The following is a 25,943-nucleotide window of genomic DNA, read 5'->3' on the forward strand; positions in this document are numbered from 1 at the left end:
TAATTTAGATTAAACCAAGATTGCATTCATGGTCTCTCTGCTGTCTGGATAAGACCCTGGCTTGGGCAAAACGCATTTGGGAGCATGGTAGTTCCGAGACTCGTGATGGTGGGAGATTCTTGAAGATTTTCCAGTGGTATTCGAGGAACTTGGCCACACCTTGTCTTCCACCTCGCCCCTGCTGACTCTAAGACAGGGCATTGATACAGTGGCTCAGTATACCTTACACTTCCTCAACCTGGAACGAAGAGGCCCTGGTGGCAACTTTCTAGCAGGGTTTGTCTGGTTGAATTAATGATCTAACATCCTCTCTGGATGTCCTTATACACCTCGCTACTAGGATTGATTTTGGTTTCCATGGCAAGCTCTGAAACAGGCTCAAGTGTCTCTTTTCGGGGAACCTCTCAAATCGGTTCCAACCTTTCAGTTCCCCTTACTGTCTCGAGCTCCACCTCCTGCTATAGAGCCATTGCAAATAGAGTGACCAAGCTCTCTGTACAAGAGTTACAGCTAAGTTATTGTGACAATGTGTGCCAAGAGTGTGTCACGTCCTCCTGGGAGACCTGAGGTTAGTAAATCATTACATATTGGGAATCACAAGTCTTCCATTTAGCCTGTGCGTTTTGTTTCCTTTTTATATAGATTTTGTTTCCTTCGGTGCTGAAGAGGTTAACGATCCTTTCTATGCTGGTTCGGATCATGCAGCTCCATCTCACAGCTGCTCCTGACCTGCTCATTTCCTCTCTCTATAAAAATCTGGCCAGACCTTTTCATCCTTGCCACCGAGCGCCTAGCCATGTCAAGGGTGCACTGAAGCCCCCTTACTTTTACATGTCAAAAAAACTAATTTTACATAAAATAAAACAGATAAAATCTGTATCACAATTATTAATTGATTGATTTTTATAGGAATTAGTCCCCTATATGAATATATAAATGGTTTAATTTGAGTATTAGCGGTTGACTGACTCCCTTTAAGGGATTTGTGATGCTAGTTGGAGCGCCCCCACTGCCGCAGGGCCGAGGGGTACCTGGTACCGGGCCTCTCTGTCTCTGATGTTCGTTCTGGGGTTGTCACGGTGGCTAGACCCGGCCCGTGACCCTGCTGAGGGGCGTCCAATGAAGGTGGAGAGGATGTGATTGTGGTGTGGTGCCGGTCGCAGTAAATAACAAGGACACCAGGTTGCAGTCTCTTTACCTCTTTACTGAAGGCTTCAGGATCCTCAGTCCGGAATACGGTTAACCGGGCTGCGTGAGTCCAGCCGGTCCGATGGCACCTCCAGAGTTCCCTTTGCAGGTGGAAATCTGTGCCTACCTTCTAGCGCTTGTGTGTTGTAGTCCTTCCCTGCTGTGCTTACGGGATAGTCCTCACAACTGTTGTGTCTGTTTCTGAAGTTCCCTCACAACTCGATTATGATGTTCTGTTTCGTCCCCCCAGATGATATGGCTAGGACGCACCCGTATGACGGGTAGGCTTGGAGGTCTTCCGGGACCCTAGAGTCGCCCCTCTCCAAATGTTGCCCCCTATGTCTTCTTAGGTGATTTGAGTGAGACAGCCCACCTATAACTGACTGTCCTGCCGTAGGTTTGAAGTAAGGCCTGGAGCTCAATACTTCCTCGGCGTTTCCGGCCACCGGCTACGCGCCTCAGTAGGATGTTGCCTCGTCTTACAGCACGACTCCTACTGGTGTTTCTCCTTGTTGCGTTGATCTCGTTTCTCACTCAGCACAATAAACCTCGCTTCTTGTCCTTTCTTGGGGTACCTGTCATGATTCTCAATGGCGAGAGAACATAGCCCAGCATATATGAGAACTAGCTCTTGGAAGATGGAAACTATACTGGCCATGAACTAAACCTGCCGCACAACTAGAAGTGGCCGGGTAGCATGCCTACGTTTTTTTATCCCTAGATGCCCAGCGCCAGCCGGAGAACTACCTAATCCTAGCAGAGGAAAAGACAGTCCTGGCTCACCTCTAGAGAAATTTTCCCAAAAGGCAGACAGAGGCCCCCACATATATTGGCGGTGATTTAAGATGAAATGACAAACGTAGTATGAAAATAGGTTTAGCAAAATCGAGGTCCGCTTACTAGATAGCATGAAGACAGAAAGGGCACTTTCATGGTCAGCAGAAAACCCTATCAAAACACCATCCAGAAATTACTTTAAGACTCTAGCATTAACTCATAACACCAGAGTGGCAATTTCCGCTCACAAGAGCTTTCCAGACACAGTAACGAAACAGCAGCTGTGAACAGGAACAAAATGCAAAAACACACAAGGACAAAAGTCCAACTTAGCTGGGAGTTGTCTAGTAGCAGGAACATGCACAGAAAGGCTACTGATTACATTGTTGACCGGCATGAAACTGACAGAGGAGCAAGGTTATATAGCGACTCCCACATCCTGATAGGAGCAGGTGAACAGAGGGGATGATGCACACAAGTTAAATTCCACAAGTGGCCACCGGGGGAGCCCAGAATCCAATTTCACAACAGTACCCCCCCCTCAAGGAGGGGGCACCGAACCCTCACCAGAACCACCAGGGCGATCAGGATGAGCCCTATGAAAGGCACGGACAAGATCGGAGGCATGAACATCAGAGGCAGTGACCCAAGAATTATCCTCCTGACCGTATCCCTTCCATTTGACCAGATACTGGAGTTTCCGTCTGGAAACACGAGAGTCCAAGATCTTTTCCACAACGTACTCCAACTCACCCTCAACCAACACCGGAGCAGGAGGCTCAACGGAAGGCACAGCTGGTACCTCATACCTGCGCAACAATGACCGATGAAAAACATTATGAATCGAAAAGGATGCAGGGAGGTCCAAACGGAAGGACACAGGGTTAAGAATCTCCAATATCTTGTACGGGCCGATGAACCGAGGCTTAAACTTAGGAGAAGAAACCCTCATAGGGACAAAACGAGAAGACAACCACACCAAGTCCCCAACACAAAGCCGAGGACCAACACGACGACGGCGGTTGGCAAAAAGCTGAGTCTTCTCCTGGGACAACTTCAAATTGTCCACCACCTGCCCCCAAATCTGATGCAACCTCTCCACCACAGCATCCACTCCAGGACAATCCGAAGATTCCACTTGACCGGAGGAAAATCGAGGATGAAACCCCGAATTACAGAAAAACGGGGACACCAAGGTGGCAGAGCTGGCCCGATTATTGAGGGCGAACTCCGCCAAAGGCAAAAAAGCAACCCAATCATCCTGATCCGCAGACACAAAACACCTCAAATATGTCTCCAAGGTCTGATTAGTCCGCTCGGTCTGGCCATTAGTCTGAGGATGGAAAGCAGACGAAAAAGACAAATCTATGCCCATCCTAGCACAGAATGCCCGCCAAAATCTAGACACGAATTGGGTCCCTCTGTCAGAAACGATATTCTCCGGAATACCATGCAAACGAACAACATTTTGAAAAAACAGAGGAACCAACTCGGAAGAAGAAGGCAACTTAGGCAAGGGAACCAGATGGACCATCTTAGAGAAACGGTCACACACCACCCAGATGACAGACATCTTCTGAGAAACAGGCAGATCCGAAATAAAATCCATCGAAATGTGCGTCCAAGGCCTCTTCGGGATAGGCAAGGGTAACAACAATCCACTAGCCCGAGAACAACAAGGCTTGGCCCGAGCACAAACGTCACAAGACTGCACAAAGCCTCGCACATCTCGAGACAGGGAAGGCCACCAGAAGGACCTTGCCACCAAATCCCTGGTACCAAAGATTCCAGGATGACCTGCCAACGCAGAAGAATGAACCTCAGAGATGACTCTACTGGTCCAATCATCAGGAACAAACAGTCTACCAGGTGGGCAACGATCAGGTCTATCCGCCTGAAACTCCTGCAAGGCCCGCCGCAGGTCTGGAGAAACGGCAGACAATATCACTCCATCTTTAAGGATACCTGTGGGCTCAGAATTACCAGGGGAGTCAGGCTCAAAACTCCTAGAAAGGGCATCCGCCTTAACATTCTTAGAACCCGGTAGGTAAGACACCACAAAATTAAACCGAGAGAAAAACAACGACCAGCGCGCTTGTCTAGGATTCAGGCGCCTGGCAGACTCAAGGTAAATTAAATTTTTGTGGTCAGTCAATACCACCACCTGATGTCTGGCCCCCTCAAGCCAGTGACGCCACTCCTCAAAAGCCCACTTCATGGCCAAAAGCTCCCGATTCCCAATATCATAATTCCGCTCAGCGGGCGAAAATTTACGGGAAAAAAAAGCACAAGGTCTCATCACGGAGCAGTCGGAACTTCTCTGCGACAACACCGCCCCAGCTCCGATTTCAGAAGCGTCGACCTCAACCTGAAAAGGAAGAGCAACATCAGGCTGACGCAACACTGGGGCGGAAGAAAAGCGGCGCTTGAGCTCCCGAAAGGCCTCCACAGCATCAGGGGACCAATCAGCAACATCAGCACCCTTCTTAGTCAAATCAGTCAATGGTTTTACAACATCAGAAAAACCAGCAATAAATCGACGATAAAAGTTAGCAAAGCCCAAAAATTTCTGAAGACTCTTAAGAGAAGAGGGTTGCGTCCAATCACCAATAGCCTGAACCTTGACAGGATCCATCTCGATGGAAGAGGGGGAAAAAATGTATCCCAAGAAGGAAATCTTCTGAACCCCAAAAACACACTTAGAACCCTTCACACACAAGGAATTAGACCGCAAAACCTGAAAAACCCTCCTGACCTGCTGGACATGAGAGTCCCAGTCATCCGAAAAAATCAGAATATCATCCAGATACACAATCATAAATTTATCCAAATAATCGCGGAAAATGTCATGCATAAAGGACTGGAAGACTGAAGGGGCATTTGAAAGACCAAAAGGCATCACCAAATACTCAAAATGGCCCTCGGGCGTATTAAATGCGGTTTTCCACTCATCCCCCTGCTTGATTCGCACCAAATTATACGCCCCACGGAGATCAATCTTAGAGAACCACTTGGCCCCCTTTATACGAGCAAACAAATCAGTAAGCAGTGGTAACGGATATTGATATTTAACCGTGATTTTATTCAAAAGTCGATAATCAATACACGGCCTCAAAGAGCCGTCTTTCTTAGACACAAAGAAAAAACCGGCTCCTAAGGGAGATGACGAAGGACGAATATGTCCCTTTTCCAAGGACTCCTTTATATATTCTCGCATAGCAGCGTGTTCAGGCACAGACAGATTAAATAAACGACCCTTAGGGTATTTACTACCCGGGATCAAGTCTATGGCACAATTGCACTCCCGGTGCGGAGGTAGTGAACCAACCTTGGGTTCTTCAAAAACGTCACGAAAGTCAGACAAGAATTCAGGAATCTCAGAGGGAATAGATGATGAAATGGAAACCAAAGGTACGTCCCCATGAGTTCCTTTACATCCCCAGCTTAACACAGACATAGCTCTCCAGTCGAGGACTGGGTTATGAGATTGCAGCCATGGCAATCCCAGCACCAAAACATCATGTAGATTATACAGCACCAGAAAGCGAATAACCTCCTGGTGATCCGGATTAACACGCATAGTCACTTGTGTCCAGTATTGTGGTTTATTACTAGCCAATGGGGTGGAGTCAATCCCTTTCAGAGGTATCGGAGCCTCCAATGGCTCCAAATCATACCCACAGCGTTTGGCAAAGGACCAATCCATAAGACTCAAAGCAGCGCCAGAGTCGACATAGGCGTCCGCGGTAATAGATGACAAAGAACAAATCAGGGTCACAGATAGAATAAACTTAGACTGTAAAGTGCTAATTGAAACAGACTTGTCAGGCTTCTTAGTACGCTTAAAGCATGCTGATATAACATGAGTTGAATCACCACAATAGAAGCACAACCCATTTTTTCGTCTAAAATTCTGCCGCTCGCTTCTGGACAGAATTCTATCACATTGCATATTTTCTGGCGTTTTCTCAGTAGACACCGCCAAATGGTGCACAGGTTTGCGCTCCCGCAGACGCCTATCGATCTGAATAGCCATCGTCATGGACTCATTCAGACTCGCAGGCACAGGGAACCCCACCATAACATCCTTAATGGCATCAGAGAGACCTTCTCTGAAAATCGCCGCCAGGGCGCACTCATTCCACTGAGTAAGCACAGACCATTTGCGGAATTTTTGGCAGTATATTTCAGCTTCATCTTGCCCCTGAGACAAGGACATCAAGGCCTTTTCCGCCTGAAGCTCTAAATGAGGTTCCTCATAAAGCAACCCCAAGGCCAGAAAAAACGCATCCACATTGAGCAACGCAGGATCCCCTGGTGCCAATGCAAAAGCCCAGTCTTGAGGGTCGCCCCGGAGCAAGGAAATTACAATCCTGACCTGCTGTGCAGGGTCTCCGGCAGAGCGAGACTTCAGGGACAAAAACAATTTGCAATTATTTTTAAAATTTTGAAAGTGAGATCTATTCCCCGAGAAGAATTCAGGCAAAGGAATTCTAGGCTCAGACATAGGTGCATGAACAACAAAATCTTGCAAATTTTGTACCTTTGTGGCGAGATTATTCAAACCTGTAGCTACACTCTGAAGATCCATTTGAAACAGGTGAACACAGAGCCATTCAAGGATTAGAAGGAGAGGAAGAGAGGAAGGCTGCAGTATAGGCAGACTAGCAAGTGATTCAATTAAGAGCACACTCAGAACTAGAGGGAAAAAAAAAAAAAAAAATTGTAGAAGACTTCTTTTTTCTCTCCTTTCTCAGCCAGTAATTTAACCCTTTTTTGGGCCGGTCAAACTGTCATGATTCTCAATGGCGAGAGAACATAGCCCAGCATATATGAGAACTAGCTCTTGGAAGATGGAAACTATACTGACCATGAACTAAACCTGCCGCACAACTAGAAGTGGCCGGGTAGCATGCCTACGTTTTTTTATCCCTAGATGCCCAGCGCCAGCCGGAGAACTACCTAATCCTAGCAGAGGAAAAGACAGTCCTGGCTCACCTCTAGAGAAATTTTCCCAAAAGGCAGACAGAGGCCCCCACATATATTGGCGGTGATTTAAGATGAAATGACAAACGTAGTATGAAAATAGGTTTAGCAAAATCGAGGTCCGCTTACTAGATAGCATGAAGACAGAAAGGGCACTTTCATGGTCAGCAGAAAACCCTATCAAAACACCATCCAGAAATTACTTTAAGACTCTAGCATTAACTCATAACACCAGAGTGGCAATTTCCGCTCACAAGAGCTTTCCAGACACAGTAACGAAACAGCAGCTGTGAACAGGAACAAAATGCAAAAACACACAAGGACAAAAGTCCAACTTAGCTGGGAGTTGTCTAGTAGCAGGAACATGCACAGAAAGGCTACTGATTACATTGTTGACCGGCATGAAACTGACAGAGGAGCAAGGTTATATAGCGACTCCCACATCCTGATAGGAGCAGGTGAACAGAGGGGATGATGCACACAAGTTAAATTCCACAAGTGGCCACCGGGGGAGCCCAGAATCCAATTTCACAACAGGTACCGCCGCGATGAAGTGCAGGCGCGGTCCCGTAACGTTCTTTCTGTTCGCTAGGCCTCTGTCAGGATCCCACCCCTGACAGGGACCCCCCTGACTCTTCCCCTGCAACACCCTCTGCCACAGGATGTTGCCTGGTTCCAACCCAGTAAGCTTCTGACTAACTTCCTATCTAACCCCCAGTTTTTCCAGATTGTGAGGAGTGGCCTAATACATAGCACCCTTTTCTCCCCCTGGAGGCCAGACTGTGAAGTGTATTGGTGTCTGTGATACCTGGTCAGGTGAACTCCTTCAGTGCCATCAGACGTACCATAGCCCCCCTTAGCGGCGGAGCATCAGTACTGCAACGACCAGGACTCTGGGGCGCTGCACTCCCCCCAGTTAAACCCAGTACTCCTGGACTGGGAAGAAAACAACAATACATGTCAGCAAAAAGACATACAATTTTGAAATGCAATAACAAGTAAACTTGAACAAGGCTTCCCTTTATGGGAGGTGAGGACACTTGAACGTTACAAACATGGTTAAATATTTTAAATAACATACTATAAATAACTTCTCTTACCCAACCGGGTATTCTACTTAGTGCAATTTCTGAACAATAATTTAACGTTGCCTTTAAGGAAGCATTTCTTACAATTAACTAGCTTTCTACATATAACTTTGACATGTAAGCATTATTCGACTTTAAGTGCTATTGGTGAACGTCCCCTTTAAGAAGGGACCAAGTCTCTCGGAGGTAGTGCAACTTCTCAAGCTGCAAGTTCGTATACAGCAAGGACTCCGGTGCTGTTTCCAAGAACAGTTTCTTCGCAAAGAGTCCTTTTCTTTGTAAAACCAGTAGAGGGCACCTTTAAGAAGGTGCAAACTATTTACAATAAGTTTGTAATCATGCAGTGTTCATGATCCAGCAGTTCTTTTCAACAATGATGAACAAGAGACGAAAACAAAAGCAAAAAGACAAAAATAGGGATCCCGGGTAAACTAAGGGATCCCTTTGAGAGTTAACCCTAATCGGGTTGTAGCAGCAAGAAGACACATAAAAGGACGGACAGTTAACTATATACAGTTTGCAAAGCACTTTAAAGCTTCATAGTAAATTGCAAGACATCAGCCAGTAGTGGACATCTCCTGACCGTGGCGGCTTTGGTCCCTGGTCTCCGGCTGATGCGGCGTCAGTATCGGTGGTTGGTCTCTCGGGTGCAGTCAGGTCACCCGGTGTCTGGATTCGAAGGCTAACCTTGGCTGCAAGCTCGGTAGCTGCAACAAGGCGTACGGTGGCGATAGTAGCAAGATCTGTCAAGTCTGGTTCAATCATGGTCGAGGCAACAGGTGACACCCCCTCAGGCCCACATCATTGGACGTTCCGAGCGCACCATCCTTGTGCACTCCGGTGGCGGGTGTAGGTCACCTGATCCCCCCTTTGCAATAGTGGGTCACCATATCTGTTGCTGAAAGGAGTCTTCACGTTGCAACTGGTAACGAAGACGTCAGTCGGTAGTCCCGGTTCCTGTATGGAGCCCCAACCCCGCTTTGGGTGAAAGGCCAGCACAGTTCCCCGCTTTACCACGTCTTTCCTGCCGTGCGCAGGCTTTGGGTGTTTCACCTTTGGCGCGTCAGTTTGTTCTGTCTCTTTTCGGTTTTTCCAATGTAGGATCAGGCATTGTTTATATTGTTCCCAAGTGAGCACAGCAAGGGTGAGGCCTTCCTCCCGAGCTCCATCTGGCCCAATCCGGGGGGTATTCCACTGAAAGATCACCCCCTCTGAGCTCACATCTAGGGGTTCCCCCATCTTGATCGGTAGCGGAGGCACCAGCTTCCCCATCGTGTCGGGGGTTAGCACCACCAGCTCCGCTGAGAGGAACTGGTCATTGTTGGGGTGAGGAGCGGTCGCGGGAGCGGTCAGGAGAGCAGGATCGGTCGCGGGAGCAGGATCGGTCAGGAGAGCAGGATCAGTCGGGGGAGCAGAATCGGCCGGGGGAGTAGGGGCACCTTCCATACCTGCGCCTGATGTGATTCCACCGATGTCGATCCGTTCTGCTGACAAGGACACTGGAATCGGCTGCAGCCCGGACCGCGGCTCCTCCAAGGTGGTCTCTCGATGTGGCTCCGCTCTCCACGGCTCCACACTTGCTGGCTCCGTGGTCAGGATAGGTAGGCTCGGCTCCTCCGCCGGCGGCTCCAAGGAGTTCAGATCCTTCAGCTGCGGTGGATGCGGGTCCGCCTCTGGTGGGTGAGGGCAAGCCGGGATCACTTTGCCATCGCTCGGGCACCCGCTGATCATCTTCGCTGTCTTGAGATCGGCAGCCGTGCATGCACCTGACTCCGCCATTTCTCCAAGGTCGAGCTCCCTCTTCACCTCGTTCCCGCCGTTGCAAATCAGGGGGCGGTTCTCCTCTGCTGCTGGGCAGGTCGTCATCTCGCAGCAGAAGTCGGAGGGGGCGGTCGCTGCTTTTGGCGCCGCTTTGGTAGTCTCCTCCCATGACACGCCCTTCTTCTTCCTCTGCGCTCTCCTTAGCGCTGTAATGGTGGCGGTTTTGGCGGGAACTTTTGGCGGCAAGTGGCAATACACAGTCTTTGCAATAAGTCACAGTCCAAGTATAATAAATCACAGTTCCAAGGCACACATGACCTGATTCTTCAGGCTTAAGTAGGTCCTGTTTGTGACGCCAAGTTGGAGCGCCCCCACTGCTGCAGGGCCGATGGGTACCCGGTACCGGGCCTCTCTGTCTCTGATGTTCGTTCTGGGGTTGTCACGGTGGCTAGACCTGGCCCGTGACCCTGCTGAGGGGCGTCCAATGAAGGTGGAGAGGATGTGATTGTGGTGTGGTGCCGGTCGCAGTAAATAACAAGGACACCAGGTTGCAGTCTCTTTACCTCTTTACTGAAGGCTTCAGGATTCTCAGTCCGGAATACGGTTAACCGGGCTGCGTGAGTCCAGCCAGTCCGATGGCACCTCCAGAGTTCCCTTTGCAGGTGGAAATCTGTGCCTATCTTCTAGCGCTTGTGTGTTGTAGTCCTTCCCTGCTGTGCTTACGGGATAGTCCTCACAACTGTTGTGTCTGTTTCTGAAGTTCCCTCACAACTCGATTATGATGTTCTGTTTTGTCCCTCCAGATGATATGGCTAGGACGCACCCGTATGACGGGTAGGCTTGGAGGTCTTCCGGGACCCTAGAGTCGCCCCTCTCCAAATGTTGCCCCATATGTCTTCTTAGGTGATTTGAGTGAGACAGCCCGCCTATAACTGACTGTCCTGCCGTAGGTTTGAAGTAAGGCCTGGAGCTCAATACTTCCTCGGCGTTTCTGGCCACCGGCTACGAGCCTCAGTAGGATGTTGCCTCGTCTTACAGCACGAATCCTACTGGTGTTTCTCCTTGTTGTGTTGATCTCGTTTCTCACTCAGCACAATAAACCTCGCTTCTTGTCCTTTCTTGGGGTACCGCCGCGATGAAGTGCAGGCGCGGTCCCGTAACGTTCTTTCTGTTCGCTAGGCCTCTGTCAGGATCCCACCCCTGACAGGGACCCCCCTGACTCTTCCCCTGCAACACCCTCTGCCACAGGATGTTGCCTGGTTCCAACCAGGTCAGCTTCTCACTAACTTCCTATCTAACCCCCAGTTTTACCAGATTGTGAGGAGTGGCCTAATACATAGCACCCTTAGCTCCCCCTGGATGCCAGACTGTGAAGTGTATTGGTGTCTGTGATACCTGGTCAGGTGAACTCCTTCAGTGCCATCAGACGTACCATAGCCCCCCTTAGCGGCGGAGCATCAGTACTGCAACGACCAGAACTCTGGGGCGCTGCACTAGTCACTACTCACGGACAAGCCTAGAGGCTGGATAATCAAAAAGTCCTTTGTCAGAAGCCAGGAGGGTATGTCAAAGACAGAGGGGTGATACGAAAGAATAGTTAGGTCACAGTCCAGGTCTCAAAAGCCAAGAGCGTACATCATAGACAGAGGGGTGAGTCAAAAAAATAGTCTGGTCATGGTCCAGGGGTCTGAATACCAGAAAGACAACAGATCAAGCAAACGGTCAAAGCAAATGGATTGTCAGAACGAAGTCCAAGGTCTGGCAGCAGTAGATCAAAGCACAGAGCAACAAGGCAAACATACACCAGTGAGCAAGAAGTCTGAATTGGCACTATTCGGGGCAGAGAGCTGGCTAAATAGAACAAGAGACACATAGATGAAGCTCAGGCAACACCCAAACTCCGATTGGACAGCTAAACTGTCAATCAAGACAAAGCTCAGCAAGCCCCATCATCCAATTGGGCAGCTGAGCTGTCCATCAAATATTGACAACTCAGCATGCCCCTGCTCTAGATTCGATGACAGACAGTTACTCACTGCATCCAGACAAAGAGAAAGAAGGAATCGTTACAGGATTACTACATGATTGCACATATTTTGGACTGCTCAGAGTATGACAACATTTTTAAATATAGCTGGTATTATGTACGTAAGCAAATAATAGGAGAGGTACTGTATGTCTTAATGGGGATTTGAGGGTCTGTAAATGTAAGGAGAGATCAATTAAGTGGAAAAATAAGTGCCCCTCCTAAAATTCTGGGTCACCTAGCAGAGTTCTGTGCAGGACTGCTTAAATTAAAAATTTTCTATTTTTCTAATTTGGCACTAAGTATTCTATGTTATGATTGAAAGGAGATTTTTTCAAATGATAAAGTATATGGCAAGTAGAGACCAAGAAAAAGACGAGTGTAGGGATCATTGTAGTATGCGGCTGCATGTATTTCTATGCAGCCGCGCGCTCCGGTCCGGAATGCCAGTGGCAGTGCTGGGACATGATGCGAGAGACTCGCACGAGTTTCTCACATTGAACTCACAAGTGTGACCCTGGCCTAAGAGATGTGTTGTTACTAGTGATGAGCGAGTATACTCGTTGCTCGAGATTTCCCGAGCACGCTCGGGTGTCCTCCAAGTATTTTTTAGTGCTCAGAGCTTCAGTTTTCATTGCTGCAGCTGAATGATTTACATCTGTTAGCCAGCATAAGTACATGTGGGGGTTGCCTGGTTGCTAGGGAACCCCCACATGTAATCAAGCTGGCTAACAGATGTAAATCATTCAGCTGAGGCGATGAAAACTAAATCTCCGAGCACTAAAAAATACTCAGAGGACCCCTGAGCTTGCTCGAGAAATCTCGAGTACCGAGTACACTCGCTCATCACTAATAATTAATATTCCTTTCATTTCTGGGCTCTGGGTACACTAGAAGTACCTTCAAAATATTCAGCGGCTGAAGAATCTCAATCATTTTGAAACCAAGGAATCTCAATCATAAAAGAATGTTGGAACTTCAGCTGAAGGATAAAGATCCAAAGGTCAGAAGGTTGGCTGAATATCATTTTGCAGCTGATCTGGAGGTCTGAAGTTTTAGATAGTAGCCTGCAGTCTCGGTTCGTTAATGCTAGAGGTGGTAAGAGAAGAGAAGGGACAGATCTTTGTGTGGTTTGGGGGTTTGGTTTCTGACCTTAATAAAAGCGTCACTCATTATGTCAGAACTAGTTGGATAGAGCTAAATTTTAGGATAAGAACACAGGGCTGTGATCAGAGACTACAATAGAATAATGCTGCATATCATGGACCATGATAAAAAGAGGATCAGATAGAAAATGTGTGATGTACATGAGAGTAATAGGAAAAGTCCATTGTTTAAGGTGAAGGTGATGCCATGGATCACAAAGAGTCCACATCTAAGTACAAATATAAGTTCACCAACAACCTAAGAAGTCACAAAGGCCTTTTCAAGTGCCTCTTTTCTTTTCATTGATGTATGTGAACCTGCCTCAGAACAACTTATGTATAATCAAGGTGAGATAGGTTTAGCACCGAATGTATTATTGGTACTTATCCTTTCCGCAAAGGTCATGCATAGTGTTGCCTTTTCTTTGCCAACGAGCATGAAGAACCACCAACCCAATGACAGGGAGCATGTCAAGGGTAGGAACCATGACTAACGGAGGAGATGTAAGGTCAAGAAAGAGCAAGGTGCAACAGGGTTATCAACTAGTCCAAAACATACTGTTCTACAGTCAAATTGGTTCAGAGACGAAAACAGTTGAAACAAACTAATTTTGTGGTGCTGAAAACTAATCTGATCTTTATAGTCGCTGATTTGTTCTAATCTTCAAGATCCGGAGAAGGTTGTAATTACTTATGACACCTTTCATGCAGGCTTATAAATTGCATATTTATTATTTCAGCATCATTATTGCATTGTCAGAAGCTTGTCTATTGCATCATCTATTTAGTCTATTGAGCCTTCAGTAAAACTGCATGCGCATGCTCAGAGCAAGAAAAAATGTATGGGCCGAGAGCCATCAAAGCGCATCTGCTCGCCCAAGCACTGCAATCACCAAAAATCTGCCCAATGGCCACTTAAAAGGTCATTGAGGGTCTATGCAGGAGTACAAAAGACAAGCAAAAAGGAGTCGTCACTGAATGAGGACTTCATTTTGTAGTGCAATTTCTGTAACTGTTTTCAATTCGCAATAGTCTTTAGACAGGTTTTACTTATTGGTGCTATGTTTCCTCTAAATATTAGAAAACTGGCATAGCAAAATATTCTGCTTCTTTGTATTTGCAAAAATAATAGTGTTTCAATGTACTGAAACTTTTATGCATTAATTATATGTAACAGTAAATGGAAACTCTTTGATATCATAGAAACAAGAGCCAACTCAAATTATTCATTGTCAGATTTGAATTCAGGAGGTAGAAATCCTTAAGAAATGGCTCATTTCATAACTGAACCTGAGAACTTTTAAAAATATGTAATCCAGTGAAATCAGAAAAATATTAAACGGCCTTAAAAGTGCCAAAACTAAAGTGAAAAAATAAACGGCAAGACATTTCTTTTTGTATCTCAAAGATATATGGATCGTCCTCCCACAATGGTACCCCAAGATTGCTAGGCTGGGCTTTGATGATGGAAGCCCATCTTTCTTGTGAACTAGTCCTGGATTATTAGAATCTATAATATTTTGAATTAGATTGACACTGATGGCTTACATCTGGATGTGGATTGTCCAATAGGTAGATCCTTTGGCTTTAAGACCAGGACAAGGTCTACTGGTAACCATGGTGGGTTTTTTAGATTGATCTCCGTATTTCAGTAAGCACCAAACTAATCATATCCTGACACAGCATTATTATCCGTGCTGGTACAACAGCCAACTGGTTCCGCAAACATATTTTTAAAGTGCTTTTTTTTACTTCAATGTATGTATTTGGGTCTAAAAACCATTTCTACTATTGAGCTTCATTAAAAGTTTTGCACAGTTTGGCTTTTTGTCCCCCTCCAAATTCAACTTTGATGTGGTCTATAGTCATAAGTCAGCTCAGAAAAAGACTAATAAGAGTTACAAGCTTCCTGTCAGACTGACATAGTGCTGTCTGATGGTTTCTCGTTAACTCATTCTGCAGCCAGCAATATACAGTGCAACTCAGAAGCTATATGAGATGGAAGGTGCAAAAATTTTTAATAAACCCCAAGTGAAAAAAAATATTTTTAGCCCCAATTACATATAGTTAAGTAAAAAAAAAAGTCCCCAGAGGGGCACAACCCAATTAAAGTCAGTATTCTCCTTTTTTTCTTTGTGTTTTTTCTTGTTTATTTTACTTTCATAAATTGCACATTCCTCTGTTTTGTCCTAAGTGGTTTTGTTCTCCGCCTGCCCTGTCCTGCCTGGAGAGATGGCAGACCGTCTGACTTAAGGTGCTCCTCGCTGGTCATTTCAAGTTATGGTAGCCCTGGCTAGACGGCATATATCAAAGTGATCCGCTGGTGAAATTAGTAACGGGGCAAATCCAGAACCAGTAGTGCCTGTAGCAGACAAATGGGTACAGATAACACCCTGTAAAGTGTGAGCTCATAATGTGCTCTCTTTAATAAACTTTATTGGATAATCTTAAAGAATGCTGTAGAACATTAAAAGCGGAAATAGTATGTTTGTTACTAGGCAGCAATGTAAAATATTTTTAACCTCGGAGAAATTAGAACCATTTTTCTTGGCCCAACATTCTTTCACACAGGCCACGTAACACACAGCAGCATTACATCCAGAATAGTTCCAGGAAACGTTGGACATGTCACAATTTTTCTACTGTAAAAGTTACCCATAAATTATTATTATTTTTTTTAAAGTTTGCTACCAGTCTGCTTCAGCTGTGGCCTGAGTAATCAGCATGTGATAATATACATGGATAATATCGAAGAAATTAGGACGTCACCGTTTCCTAAAAGTAAGAGTCCTGTATTCCATGTTCCGGGACACTTTGCGGTGAGCGGGAGAGGAGTGGACGACACAACGCTTCTATGGGTCAAGGACAATAGGTAGGGTTGCTCTTTTTCCTGAATATTTATCAAGAAAATCATAAGAGGTGTAAATATTATTATATCATTTTAAGAGATTCCAAAATAAATTACATTTATTAACAGTTTCATGTGCTAAACCAAACATACTATACTATACATCTACTATATAATTGTCTAAGGGTACTTCTGTCTGTCCTTCTGTCTGTCTGTCTGTCTGTCGCGGCTATTCGTTCGCTGATTGGTCTCGCCAGCTGCCTGTCATGGCTGCCGCGACCAATCAGCGACGCGCACAGTCCGGAAAAAAATGGCCGCTCCTTACTCCCCACACTCACTGCCCGACGCCCGCATACACCCCTCCGGTCACCACTCACACAGGCTTAATGCCGGCGGTAACGGACCGCATTATGCCGCGGGTAACGCACTCCGTTACCGCCGCTATTAACCCTGTGTGTCCCCAACTTTGTACTATTGACGCTGCCTATGCGGCATCAATAGTACAAAATGTAATGTTAAAAATAATAAATAAAAAAAAAACCCTGCTATACTCACCCTCTGTAGTCCGCTGAGCCGCTCGCGCCGCCCGCCATCTTCCGTTGCAGGTTGCGGTGGCAAAGATGGTATGGCAGAAGGACCTGCCATGACGTCACGGTCATGTGATCGCGACGTCATCACAAGTCCTGCACGCCTGCGCGGAAAGGACCTGACGTGACGTCACGGTCATGTGACCGCTACACGGTCATGTGACCGCGACGTCATCACAGGTCCTGCACTCAGACCAACCCTGGGACCGGAAGCTGCCGTGGACTACAAGGGGCCCTCGGAAAGGTGAGTATATGTTTATTTTTTATTTTTTAACCTGTGACAAACGTGGCTGGGCAATATACTACGTGACTGGCCAATATACTACGTGGCTCTGTGCTGTATACTACTTCGCTGTGCAATATACTACGTGGCTCTGTGCTGTATACTACGTCACTGGGCAATATACTACGTCGCTGGGCAATATACTACGTAATTGGGCAATATACTACGTCGCTGGGCAATATACTACGTCGCTGGGCAATATACTACGTGGCTGGGCAATATACTACGTGACTGGCCAATATACTACGTGGCTCTGTGCTGTATACTACTTCGCTGTGCAATATACTACGTGGTTCTGTGCTGTATACTACGGCGCTGAGCAATATACTACGTCGCTGGGCAATATACTACGTCGCTGGGCAATATACTACGTGGCTAGGCAAAATACTAAATACCACGTGGCTCGGCAATATACTAAGTGGCTGGACAATATAATACGTGGCTGAGCAATATACTACGTGACTGGGCAATATACTACGTTGCTGGGCAAAATACTAAATACTACGTGGCTGGGCAATATACTACGTGGCTCGGCAATATACTACGTGACTGGGCAATATACTACGTGGCTCGGCAATATACTACGTGACTGGGCAATATACTACGTGGCTGGGCACTATACTACGTGGCTCGGCAATATACTACGTGGCTGGGCAATATACTACGTGGACATGCATATTCTAGAATACCCAATGCGTTAGAATCGGGCCACCATCTAGTACATACTATAAAAGAGTTGAAAGGTCCAAATATCACTAAACACCAATGACCACCATGGGACTGACTCATTCATCGATAGCAGGGTTCTGATCTCTATATCCAGCCTCTGCAATTAAGATAAAAGATTAAAACTCTGGGTATCTCAGTAGCTAAATTTTCAGCCTAATGAATGGTTACTGTAGGCAGCCAGCATGTATTATGTCCATCTGAAGGGTTTACATAATTGTTACATTAGCACAGAAAGCACTGCTGGAAGAAGCAATTACAATCCCATAGATCACATAGCAGACGATTACATTATTGCGTGGTATGTGTCTCCGTCTCTGGTTACTTATGTGACACATACTGAATTGATAGGATCATGCTGGGAATTCAATGCAACTTTTATAAATGTCGCTGAACATGTTGCAATAATCATCCTCTCTGCAATATTGCTCATTATTACTAGTACTAGATGGTGGCCCGATTCTAACACATCAGGTATTCTAGAATATGCATGTCCACGTAGTATATTGCCCAGCCACGTAGTATATTGCCCAGCCACGTAGTATATTGCCCAGCCACGTAGTATATTGCCCAGTCACGTAGTATATTGCACAGTCACGTAGTATATTGCCGAGCCACGAAGTATATTGCCCAGTCACGTAGTAAATTGCCGAGCCACGTAGTATATTGCCCAGCCACGTAGTATTTAGTATTTTGCCCAGCCACGTAGTATATTGACCAGTCACGTAGTATATTGCCCAGCCACGTATTATATTGCCCAGCCACGTAGTATATTGCCGAGCCACGTAGTATTTAGTATTTTGCCCAGCCACGTAGTATATTGCCCAGCGACGTAGTATATTGCCCAGCGACGTAGTATATTGCCCAGCCACGTAGTATATTGCCCAGCGACGTAGTATATTGCCCAGCGATGTAGTATATTGCCCTGCGACGTAGTATATTGCCCAGTTATGTAGTATATTGCCCAGCGATGTAGTATACAAGAGACAGGAGAAGTGGAGGGCACATTATATATGTCATATACAGGTCATATCAAAAGAGGAAGAGAGACATACACAAAACCAGGGATCACCAAAAAAGGTAGATAAATATAGTAAATTACAAATTTTATTGTAGTCACACAAGGCACACCAAACAATTAAAAACATTTAAAAACCAAAGCTGGTACATACCCCAACAAGGGGGATGCCCCCCAAGACCACAGAAAGGCTTATTCCACAATGTATATGCATATAAGATACAAAAGGTATATTCAAATAACAATATGTGGTTTATATGGACATAAAAAATATATGCGGCTGCTCCAAAGAATTTGCGATGTAGTATACAGCACAGAGCCACGTAGTATATTGCACAGCGAAGTAGTATACAGCACAGAGCCACGTAGTATATTGGCCAGTCACGTAGTATATTGCCCAGCCACGTAGTATATTGCCCAGCGACGTAGTATATTGCCCAGCGACGTAGTATATTGCACAGCGAAGTAGTATACAGCACAGAGCCACGTAGTATATTGGCCAGTCACGTAGTATATTGCCCAGCCACGTTTGTCACAGGTTAAAAAATAAACATATACTCACCTTTCCGAGGGCCCCTTGTAGTCCACGGCAGCTTCCGGTCCCAGGGTTGGTCTGAGCGCAGGACCTGTGATGACGTCGCGGTCACATGACCGTGTAACGGTCACATGACCGTGACGTCACGTCAGGTCCTTTCCGCGCAGGCGCGCAGGACTTGTGATGACGTCGCGGTCACATGACCGTGACATCATGGCAGGTCCTTCTGCCATACCATCTTTGCCACCGCAACCTGCAACGGAAGATGGCGGGCGGCGCGAGCGGCTCAGCGGACTACAGAGGGTGAGTATAGCAGGGTTTTTTTTTTATTTATTATTTTTAACATTACATTTTGTACTATTGATGCCGCATAGGCAGCGTCAATAGTACAAAGTTGGGGACACACAGGGTTAATAGCGGCGGTAACGGAGTGCGTTACCCGCGGCATAACGCGGTCTGTTACCGCCGGCATTAACCCTGTGTGAGCGGTGACCGGAGGGGTGTATGCGGGCGCCGGGCAGTGAGTGCGGGGAGTAAGGAGCGGCCATTTTTTTCCGGACTGTGCGCGTCGCTGATTGGTCGCGGCAGCCATGACAGGCAGCTGGCGAGACCAATCAGCGAACGAATAACCGCGACAGACAGACAAACAGACAGAAGGACAGACGGAAGTACCCTTAGACAATTATATAGTAGATTACAGGTAACCATCTGTCTACCTGTTTTATTTATTATCTATATAGCACTATGATGTAACTTAAATGTCGCCAGAAGCCAATTGATGAATTTCTATAAACAAGCATCCAAGCAAAAAGCATCTGTACATCCACAAATAAAAAAGCCACTTTATTACTAAAAAAACACAAAATCCACAATCACACACTTTATACATATACCGGTATATATATATATATATATATATATATATATATATATATATATATATATATATATATATATATATATATATATATAAAAGGTACACAACTGAAGAAATAAAGAAACACATGTGAAACGAACCAGGATATGTGTTAAACCTTAGATTTCTTAAAGTAATCCCCCCCTCCCCTTTACATCACATTTTATTCTCTCGAGCAGTTTCGTCACCATTGATGGCTTCCACTGAGAAGGTACTGTATGTCTTGTCTAGAGTTCATTTGTGGAATCACTGGCCATCAGAAGTGTTTGCAACTATCAGGTTTGTTTTGCAGAGATAGTGATGGTATAGAGTTCCAGGTCTAAGCCCTATTCCACATCTGTTCTAAGCTAGCATATGGCAAGAACCACTCAACTAAGTAAAGAGAAGTGACAGTCCATTATTAGTTTTAGACATGAAGGTCTGTCAATCTGGAAATTTGCTAGAACCTTGAAGGTATCCTCAACTGTAGTCATGAAAACCATCAATTGTTGTGATGAAACTGGTTCTCATGAGGACCGCCCCCAGAAAGTAAGACAATGAATTTCCTCTCATGTGGAGGATAAGTTCATCAGTTACCAGTATCAGAAACTTCAAATTGACAGCACCTCAGATAAAAGCCTTCATAAATAATGCACAGACATCAACTAGCAAGCATATCTCAAGATCAACAGTTCAGAGGAGTCATCGAGAATCAGGCCTTTATTGTCGAATTTCTGCAAAGCCACGACTGAGGACCACAAACGAGAATTGACTTTTTTGGGCCAAACAACACGTTAAATGAGTGGAAATCTGTACTGAGGTAATATTTGTGAGACACAGAAACAGTCAGCAGATGGTTTCTAAAAGTGGTGCCCGCCATGAAGCATGGAGAGGGAGGTGTAATGGCATGCAGGCACTTGGCTAATTACACTTTTGGTGATTTATTCTATATTTAGGTCAAATTTACCCAACATGGCTACCACATCATTGTTCAATGACATGCCATCACATATGATTTGGACTTTGTGGGACCATCATTTGAATTGCAATTGGCCAATGACTTAGAAGAGAACAAAACCATGTCAGGGCAATGTGACCAAGAAGAAGACGGATGGTGGATGCTTCAAATTTCATGACCTTCAAAATACCCACCAACCTCAACCCTATTGAAGTTTGGGATGAATAGGATACAGAGTGAAGAGAAAGCAGCCAACAAGTGCTCAGCACCTCTGGGGACTCCTTCAAGACTGTTGGAAGCTAGTCCACGTGACCACCCGATAAAGATGTTTGAGAAAATGACAAAGGGGCTGTAAATTTGTCATCAGTGTAAATGAAGGGTACTTTGAGGGAATCAAGGCTTCTGTTTTTGTTTCAGACTTGTTTCTTTACTCCTTATTTCCATATGTGTTCCTTTGTGGTTTTGCTGCCTATAGTCTGAATTTACAATATGCACCTTCCAATGAGAACAAGGAAAACCAATGCATAAATAGGAGCGTCCAAACTTTTGACTGGTATAGTATATACAGTAAATGTGTATACACAAGTATACACAACTACCAGTACAAAACACATATAAATATAAAAGAATACACAAAACAAGGTACCAACCTACAATCTTGTTGGAAAGCAAAGTACAAGACAGTAATGAGATAAAGTGTATAGATAAAGGCTTTGTCTCCACGAGCAGTGAAGTTGTAAAAGAGGTTCTGAAATATGAAAGTGGATACATTATAATCACATCTATAAAAATCCTATAAAGTTCACATAACAGTAATTTTATGGATATAAGAAGTTGACTAGTGCCAGATGGATTGTGAATGTGCTGCACACATAGTGGATTTTAGAAGTGACATTTTGTATATATATATTGGCTGGTGGCCAAGTTCCTCAACATTGGAGGAATTGTATATATAAGGAAATTTTCTGCTTAATGCTTTTGTAAATGATGTTTCCATAACTATAGACTTGCTAAGCCTGGTCATGTAATTCTTCCCTGTCTGGAGCTGTTGCATAGATATGTTCCCCAGTTGTACCGCGAGTTATATTTTTTCACCAATAACATGTATATTTTTCTCCTCATTTTTACTGACAAAACTCTTGTGTTTGCTGCAGGGGTGGATTAAGGGTAGCCAGGGCCCCGGGCTGTTCAGACTCTGTGGGCCCCCGGTCCCCCGGTCATGTGACGGGGTCATCATATACCTGAACCAGATTATTCCAGAAACATTGTTGCTGAGTGAAACGCCACTTCTCACCTATCACACATTAACAGTTCCCATCACCAGATCACACATATAACCGGCAGCTTTTGTTTTGGCCAAAAGATTTTTCAAGCCGCCACCATAACACGGTAGACACTTTTGGCCGTGCCCTACTCTATTGTAACCTATTAAATATTTGTTAAAATATGCAATACAATTTAGGTATGTTTTTATTTATTTTTCAATTTTTTAAATGATCAATAATATCACATACAAGGAACAAATACAACACCATGACCAGACCACATATTACCACCACATAGTGACCAAATAATGGCACATACAAGGGACAAATACCGCAACACCATGACCAGACCACATATTACCACCAGTGACCGAATAATATCACATACAAAAAAAGAAATACCACAGCACCATGACCAGACCACATATTACCACCACAAAGTGACCAAATTGCACATACAAGGGACAAATACCGCAACACCATGACCAGACTACATATTACCACCACATAGTGACTGAATACTACAATACTGATCAGTAATAAAAAAAACACAATACTATCACCATAAGTGCCAGTATTCACAGGAGATCTGTACTTAGTATGCAGTGTCTGTGTACAGGTAATACAGTGATCACCGCTTATACATAGGACTTCTGTATTTAGTATACAGTTTATAGTGTCAGTGTATAGGTAACACACTGACTCACCAGTGACGTCTCTAGGTGAAGTCCTTCATCTTTCATCCAGCACAGACCACCATCACTTCATCCAGCCAGGACTCGTCTCTGCAGGAAATAACAGTTATCTCGAGCTCCGCTTGCAGAACACATTATTTAATTTTTCACAACTTCTACATTACACCACATGAAGAAAAAAAGGCGACATAGAGTCACTCTGCACAGTAACAGGACCGCCCCCACATTTAAAACAGTATAATCAAAAAATAAAATAAATACATCACTGCAGTAATAATATCCCTTAATTAGCCCCTATGGTAATAATAATATCCCATAGGGGCACGGACCGGGTCTAGCCACCGCGACGACCCCAGAACTGAGACAGAGAGGCCCGGTACCGAGTACCCCGCGGCCCTGCGTCTGGGGGCGCTCCAATAATATCCCCCATCCTGACCCCGTGTATCTCATTCCTGGCTCCAGCCATATGTTCTCGCATCCTGCCCTCATGAGTATCCATCCTGCCCCAAATGATCTCCCAATCCTGCCGCTTCTGTCTCCTTCATATCCATCCTGCCCCATGATCCTGCATGATCTGTCTCCAATCCTGCCCCATGTATTTCATTCTGCCCCGTGCCTCCAATCATGCCTCGTATCTACATTCTGCCCATGTCTCCAATCCTGCCCAATCTGTCTCCAGTCCTGCCCCCAGTGTGTCCAGCATCTCTGCCCCAGTGTCCAGCATCTCTGCCCCCAATGTGTCCAGCATCTCTGCCCCCAATGTGTCCAGCATCTCTGCCCCAATGTGTCCAGCATCTCTGCCCCCAATGTGTCCAGCATCTCTGTCCCCAATGTGTCCAGCATCTCTGCCCCCAATGTGTCCAGCATCTCTGTCCCCAATGTGTCCAGCATCTCTGCCCCCTGTGTCCAGCATCTCTGCCCCCAGTGTCCAGCATCTCTGCCCCCAGTGTCCAGCATCTCTGCCCCCAATGTGTCCAGCATCTCTGCCTCCAATGTGTCCAGCATCTCTGCCTCCAATGTGTCCAGCATCTCTGCCTCCAATGTGTCCAGCATCTCTGCCCCCAATGTCCAGCATCTCTGCCCCCAGTTTCCAGCATCTCTGCCCCCAGTTTCCAGCATTCCGACCCGGGTCACCCGGATTGCTGCTCTCAATAAAAAAAAGCAAAAAACGAGTTCTTCTCACCTGATTGCGCTACTGCGGCGAAGCTCCCTCCTTGAAGCTGAAGCGCGCACTCGCCGGCGATTGACAATGACATCAGACGCCAGCGACGTGCGGGCTGCGGCTGACGTCAGCTGCCAGCCTCCGATTGGCTGGCGGCCGTTAACTATTGATGCGCGGGCCCGCATGTTAATAGCGTTAAACTGCCACAGCGCCGGTAGGGGCCCGGTGAGCAGATGAGACGGGGGCCCCCTCTGCCCACCGGGCCAAAACGTCAGTCAGGGCAGTAATGCCCTGATGGCAGCGGTCAATCTGAGCGGTAGCCCAGGGCCCCCCCACACCACTGGGCCCTGGGCTACTGCCCAGATTGACCTCATTATAATCCGCCCCTGGTTACCCTAGTCATTTTGGGGGCCCGATAGTCCCCTACTCAGTATGAGGGCCCCCACAGCACCCTACTCAGATTGAGGGTCCCTCACAGTTTCCAAGTCAATATGGGGCTCTCACAGTCCACCACAGTCACTTAGTAAAATATCCCCACCTGCTCACTCCCCACTTAGTATTATGGCCACCACCAGAAATCCACTTCAGTATAATGCCTCCACCGCCCCTAACTCAGTGTTAAAGCCCTCATCAGCCCCCCACTCAGTATTATGACCTCTCTCAGTCAGCATTATGGCCTCCATCAGCCATCCACTCAGTATTATTGCCCCCAACAGTTCCTTACTCAGTATAATTGCCCCCATTTATGATTTGCCTCCACCAGCCCCCCATTTAGCATGATTGACCTCTACCAGCCCCTCATTCAGTATAATTTGCCACCAACAGCCACCTATTCAGTAAAATTGACCCTCACCAGCCCCCATTTAGAATGATGGCTTCAACAATTACTGGCATTAAAAATTAGGAATTTGGCAGGATGGAGGAGTGTAAGTGATGTTTTGGGAGGATTGGGAGGCAGAAGCAGTGATGGGTGGAGAAGAGGGTTGGGAAGGAGGTGAAAGAGGCTGGTGGTAGTGGGCAGGGAGAGGAGGCGCGGATGAAGTAGATGGGAAGTGGTATGGGTCAGGATTATCATATTGGTGGGAAGCTACAGGTGTACTAGAGGTGGCAGCAGCAGAGGGGGGGGGAGTACAGGAAACGCTATATCCTCACCAGCAGATACATGCAATGGAATCGGGCAGGATGCTCCAGAGCTCGCGGATGGGACAGAGGGATCCGATGAGTGGGAAGGTGCAGAGGGGTCGGCACTGTCAATGTGTCCCTCGGTGGCGGCTTCCTGAGTGATCGCCCCAGAAGGGTTCAACTGTGCTGCAGGCTCCCTAGTGCTCCCGACGGTGCTGTGGAACAAAAGAGAAAAACAAACAATTAATATACTGTAATTGCATGGCCCTGGCTGTAAGAGCAAAAGAGGTTTAGACATGTTAAACATTGGTTATTACATGTGGTGGGTAAGGCTACTTTCACACTAGCGTTAACTGCATTCCGTCACAATGCATCGTTTTGACGAAAAAACGCATCCTGCAAAAGTGTTTGCAGATCATTAGAAAAAATACCAGTTAAATCAAAATATCCAACTATTTAGAATTACTCTTCCACAAATTACATAAACAGGAGAACCAAGAGTTTACTAAATAAACTATTTATTAAATCCAAAGAATTTTAACAATTTAAGAATGGATATAACATATCAAGTACATACAATGTGAACCACCCAGGTGGATGAATTTTGACCAAAGGTCCAAGGAAAACCAGATTAAGCAGGCTCTTGCAACATACATGTGAGAACAGCAACGACTCAGTGTGATTTTTAAAGAAGACTAACACTTCATACTCAGTACTCATTCAATGAGCCGCCCGTTACAGAATATGAGTAACCTTGAATACAATAGCCTGTTTACATATCAAAATAAAGGTGATAATTACCCATTACTAGTTTCCAGTTCTCCCGGGGACCTCGATCACCCCAACGCGCGTTTCGCGTGCTTGTGACAGCCTCGCTT

General features: G+C 45.9%; 1 long non-coding RNA gene across 2 annotated transcripts in view; it reads left to right on the forward strand.

Annotated features, from left to right (window-relative positions):
- LOC143772164 (uncharacterized) overlaps positions 1 to 25,943 on the forward strand; it is a 235,688-nt gene that overhangs the window by 59,586 nt on the left and 150,159 nt on the right. Inside the window, exon 1 of one of the 2 annotated variants that reach the window (XR_013215100.1) lies at positions 15,655 to 15,843. The exons of the other annotated variant lie outside the window; for it this stretch is intronic. This is a non-coding gene — a long non-coding RNA (uncharacterized LOC143772164). Of the gene's footprint in view, positions 1 to 15,654; positions 15,844 to 25,943 lie in introns of those variants that run through there. 2 annotated transcript variants of the gene reach the window in all.

The sequence above is a fragment of the Ranitomeya variabilis genome, chromosome 1, assembly GCF_051348905.1.
Source record: "Ranitomeya variabilis isolate aRanVar5 chromosome 1, aRanVar5.hap1, whole genome shotgun sequence".
Lineage (NCBI taxonomy): Eukaryota > Metazoa > Chordata > Amphibia > Anura > Dendrobatidae > Ranitomeya > Ranitomeya variabilis.